Raw genomic sequence first — 5,737 nt, 5'->3', positions numbered from 1 at the left:
GAAAGTTTTAGGGGGCAGGGCCACTAAGACCTTATCTCACCCATGCTTTCATTCCCCCCAGACCATCCCGGAACACATATGTTGTGAGGAATGGCAGTGCTTTTTGGGACCCAGTTTCTCCCCTCCTGTTGGTTCAGAAGTAAACAGCACCCAAGTTTCACTGACTTATTTTGGTGCCGTTATTATTACTATTAATTAATTTTATAGGTGCTGCTTTATACATTTCAGTATGATTCTTTTGTAATGTTTACAATTCCAGGAAGGGAAAATTAAGAGAGAGAGAGAGAGAGAGAGAGAGAGAGAGAGAGAGAGAGAGAGAGAGAGAGAGAGAGAGAGAGAGAGAGAGAGAGAGAGACTAACAGATATTCTGCACATGCGCAGAGAACAACTCCTGCTTAGAAACACAGCCAGGTCCTCCTGGGTTTCCTACTGTATGTCTGTCGTGGGGACATGATGAAGGCTGCAGCTGCCTGCACAGCATTCCAAGCACGATTGTTCATTGTGGGACGGATTTTTTTTTTGTCCGGCTTCTACTCCCGCGAGCCCATCACCTGCCCCACAAGCTGTGAAGCCGGAGCCACGGAAGGGTGAGGGACGTAGGCAGCTGTCAAGCCATTCCGGGTCTGGGTAGGCCACCCGGGCTAAAGGGCAATGGGGTTTTCAGCTTCATGGCATCTGATTCTCTACCAGGAAATGCGGAATATGGCAACAGAAGAATTGCACCCCAAAGAAGATTTGATGTTCACAGCACCGACAAGGGTGGCTAATGAAATCTAATAATAAAAGTAATAAAAAGAAAAATGCATTTTCCCCCCAAGCTTACCCTCTGTGGTAGGGATAATTTTTGGTGCTTTGTATAAACAAGATCCTTAAATCAACTACTTAATGAAATAGCTATTAATTTTTATTTGGTTTTACGGATGAAGGTCATAGAAATGAATTGATTTACATATTTTTAAATGGTAATTTTTTTTTTTTTTAACTAATCAAGTTAGAGGATCAATTTTGAATCAAGCCATGGAGATAGGCTTGAGAGGTAAGAGTTGAGATGGAAGGAAGGAACAGGGAAATAACACTATGGGATTTATGCTCTGTGTACATTTATTCCTCTGCAGCTGTGCACTGGGGTGCTGCTGGTGGTGATGGGTTAGAGAACACACTTTTTCTTAGGAAAGTAGAAAAATGTCCCAGTCAAAATCTTTCTGGCCGACCTTGGGAATCATCCAATAGCTAGCTCATTTAATCCAATAGCTATGTAAGCTTCTGCTGTGAAAACAGAGTTCTATCAATTGTCAAGTGCAAGTTTTGTATGAGTGAGAATGTGGGGCTGCCTCTTCTCCCCCACATTTTGGGGGCTGTGGTCAATTAAAAGAGGGGCTGATGGGGAGAAGAGGCAGTAGGACCAAGGAGAAGATGTGGCTATGCCTCTGAGAAGATGAGAATGTTTTATCTCTTCCAGTGAACCAGGGAAGTTAAGAGTTGAATAAATGTTCATTGTAACTGATTAAATCTGTCAGATCGAAATCTCTAGTGTTTAGCATGTGAGTTTTAGGAGTGAGGGTTTGCACAGATGAGAGACCACAGAGTTTTTGGTCCAGAGAGAGCTAGCTTTAAGAGACTTGCCATTCATGAGCCAGTTGAGGTTCAGAAGGTGATCAATTCATCTAAGAATACAGAAGAGAGAAATTTCCAGGGCAATGATGTGAGATAACCAAGACAGTGCTAACTACCCTGAAGTGAGACTGTCTTCAGCATTTGGGTGTGGATTGTTTTCTCTTTTTGTCAAGCCCAAACTCGTATGGTCAAAAGTTTACTTAAAAGTTCACTTCAAAATCTGCAGGGGGTGGAGGGACAAAAAACAATGAAAAACTTTTAATAGTCAACTACTTGGCTACTTTTGAGTGTCCTTACTTTTCCTGGTCATCTAACTTACGATGTTAGGAAGGAAATTCATGGAACTGATTAGAAAACGGAATGAGAGGTGGGCTGGGGGGGGGGGTGGGCGGGGGAGGAAAAACTACAACAAAATTAAAGTGTTTCAGATCAGGCATATATGAAAGGAAAAATCTAGGATGGGGAATGTAAAGATATGTTCCTTTGAGTTTTGCACAGGGCAAAGGGCATTGATATGGCAATTGGATGTAGATTTTTTTTTTCCAGATTGCTTATTTAGTTTTTTACCTGCCCAAATCTTTTGACTTTGGCAGGCGGTGTTAATAGGAGGAATAAGGTGGTATTATGTATCACCTGGCTACTTGTGTGCTGTGTGGTAATGGTGGAATCACCACCACCTTTGTATACATTCTTGTAATGGCTGTGTAACCCCATCCGCCCACCACAGGGTGGGTGAAAGATTAATGAGATAACACATGTGACAATCTCGAATTTCTTAGGAAAACAGGCTGATGGCAATATAAAATGTCACTCAATATGTTTTTTTGTAAATACGATTTATTTTTCCCTTTCTCCGCCGTGTAATAAGACAATTATTCAAAAGCTTTAAATTAATAAACTGACCTTTCCCTTGTTCCTGAGATGTAACATTTTAAAGCATTCAGAACTTAAGAAACAGTAAAGGTAGCATCAAAAGCATCAACAGCCATCATAGTTCTTTTCCTATTTCTTTCATTGGGCAGGGCAGTATTCAAATGTAAATAACTCATACACAACATTACAGAGAAGTAAGGATGGTGATTTCCCATTAATGATCCTTAGAAAGACTCTGATTGGAAGAAAATCAAGCATGGGTTAAGACAGTGAGAAGTCTGACTTATAAGCTAACATATAATCTTCAAGGTTATTGGCAGCAATGGGGTGTGGACCCGGTTTGAGTGTGCATTCTGGTTCTATTACCTTGAGCAAGCTACTTAGCCTCTTTCAGCCTCAGTTTCCTTATCTGTAAAGTGAGAATAATTATACTTACTCAACAGGAGGCTTCAATGAGATAGATTGATCTGAGGTGCCGTGAATATAGTATTAGAAGTCTAATATGTGGTCTCTATTACTATTATTACAATTATTTAATATATGTTTAATATTAATTAATATTAGTACAGCAACTGAATCTACTCACTGTATGGAAGTCCTTATATTCAATTTACTTTAAAGAGTGTCATTCAATATTATAAAAAATATTTCTTTTGTATTTTGGTTTGCTTTTTAAAAAAAATAATTTTCACTGTTTTCATATGCTTGAAAAGTACTTGTTAAGGAAAGGGATTTATCAGTATCATTTCTGGTAAGAATCGTTGTAGATTCTGAATATCCAGGGCCCAGTCTCATTTTTAGGATCCTTATGAAAAGATATATATGGTGAGATGCTCAGCCTCTGATGACAGATCTGACCTTAGTTAGTCAGCCCTTTGCTGGGTGAAGAAACAAAACTAGACTCTCTACAGGAAAATCACTTGTATCTTGCTCTCTGAATTTCTACTATAGGCATCTTAACTCTCTCAGTCCCCTTTCTGCTCCATAGTCGATCTTCAAAGTTTAAAACAATCGATAACAGTTTCTTAAATTATAATCGGAATTGCACGCTTTTATGGGGATGAGGACACTGCTAGCGTCTGCAGGAGGAGTGTTCTGCACAGAGGTATCCACACCAAAGTCTGAGCACTAGTGACCTTATGCACTGGAATCACTGCTGATGTTCTTGGTGGTTGTCCACGAAGCAGAAGCTGTTCTGGAGTTCACCAGTGTACGAGCCAAATTATTTGGGGCTTAGCATCATCTGGCTAAGGAGGTAGGAAATAAAGCAGAGGTCCCTCCGTTTAAGGCAAGCTCGGGGTAGTATCTCAGGATAGGACCTTATTTTTCCTAAGGCTCAACCGGAACATCTTGCTATTTTTAGAGGACTGGCCAGTTCTGAATGTTGTTTCAATCATGGGCACCAGGCCTATTCTAACTTCTCAGGGGCGACCAAGAGCAAGGCCAGCTCCGAAAACCTGTCTTTTTTCCCTGTAGCATCCTGCCACTTTTCTCAGAAGAGGGCAGTATTGGTGACATTTTACCACCACTGTTGTCCTTGCCCTGCTTCTTATTAGAGCTGGAGAGCTGGAAATGGGACTTCAGGGGAGGAAGGGGCAAGGAGAGAAAGGGAGCCCACAGTTTTCTAAGTCCTTTACTTGTTTACATTTTCAGCAATCCTGTGAAGTACATTTTATTATACAGAATGAAACTGTCTCCAGCAGGTTAAGTAATTTGGAGACATAAAGTAGTTAAGAAACTTGTCCAAATCACACAGCTAGTAAATAACTGACCTATGACATCGAGCAACTCTAACCCAAAGCACACATTCATTCTAATACACTGTATTTCTTAAAATCCATGATCGTTAGTGCCACGGAGACATCTATTAAAATTCCTGTTCTTTATATCCCACTTCAGAGCCATGGAATTGAAATGTCTAGGGAATGACCAGGTATCCATATTTTTAACAAGCACTCCCGGGTGATTTCTGTGCTCAGCAAATTTGGGAAAACACAGCTCTAGGAGAATTACTTTCAGACTTGAGTGAACATTAGAATCACAGGGAGTTTGTTAAAATGCCGATTCTTCTGACTTGCTCTCAAAGATGGTAAAATAAACCATCTGGTCCAGGGCTCAGAAATCTGCATTTTTGCAACCACTCCCAATTTATTTTGTTGCAAGTAAGCAGAGCACTTTGAAAACCATTAATCTAATAATAAACGAGAGAGATATGGATGCTAAAGTAATAAAATGACTAATGCTGAAAATGACTCATTTTACAACAGTCTAACAACAATTATTTAGTTTGTATTAAACAAAAAATTTCTACAAACATAGTGACAGATGGTTAGAAACACTGTTCGCTCTCCACACATGAAGAGTTAACAGAAAGTGGAGCAGGCACCGTGGTCCACACCTGACCACTAATGTCTTATCTTTACAATGTTCCCTATGCTCAGCTTTCACATGGAATGTTCTTTTCCCTTTGCACATCGGCACTAATTAAAATTATTCTCTTTAAGTTTCAGTTCAAAAGACACTTTCTCCAAAAGTTTTTTTTCCCAGTTGTAGCTCTCCATCTTCTTAGTTCCTGTTGTTTGTACCTCTACATGGGCACATAGCACAGCTTACTTTGGTTTGATTCCTTGGTATCTGTCATGTATGCATCTCCTCTTCTGAGGGCTGGGATCCTGCCAGATTATTTCTGATTTCCCACGCCACCCAATGATGGCCTTTCACACAGTAAAGGTGTAGCACCATGCTTAGAGAGCACTGTGCACAGGCAGTATTCTCAATGCTGTGACGAGTAACTTATAAATATTCCTACTTGACAGAAAAAGGACACAAGGCGCTGAGAGGTTGTTGCTTGTGGAAGGGGCCTTTAGAAGCTATAGCACTGTAGGTAACCAGAGTCACACCTGTAAGGAGATCTGAGCTCTGTAGGTTCAGAAAAGAGCACTTTAAAACATCTTCACCTTCTAATTCAATGTCTCAGAGTCACCTTGTGGGCTCGCTGAAGCTCAGATTGCTAGGCCCCACCCCTAGAGTTTCTGATTCACTAGGTCTGGAGTGGAATCTGATCATTTGTATTTCTAACAAGTTCCCAACTGATTCTAATGCTGCTTGTCTGGGAACCACACTTTGACAACCAATGATCTAGTCCAATGTTTCTTATGCTCTACAGTTCAAAGGCAAGGCATTGGGGCCGTACATTCCGAGCTCCCAATAATAAGGAGGTGAGGAAGTGGAGTGAAGCCACTCAGAAGCC

Source organism: Rousettus aegyptiacus, unplaced genomic scaffold (genome assembly GCF_014176215.1).
Source record: "Rousettus aegyptiacus isolate mRouAeg1 unplaced genomic scaffold, mRouAeg1.p scaffold_m13_p_1, whole genome shotgun sequence".
NCBI classification, from domain to species: Eukaryota; Metazoa; Chordata; class Mammalia; order Chiroptera; family Pteropodidae; genus Rousettus; species Rousettus aegyptiacus.
This window is presented reverse-complemented; position numbering follows the sequence as displayed.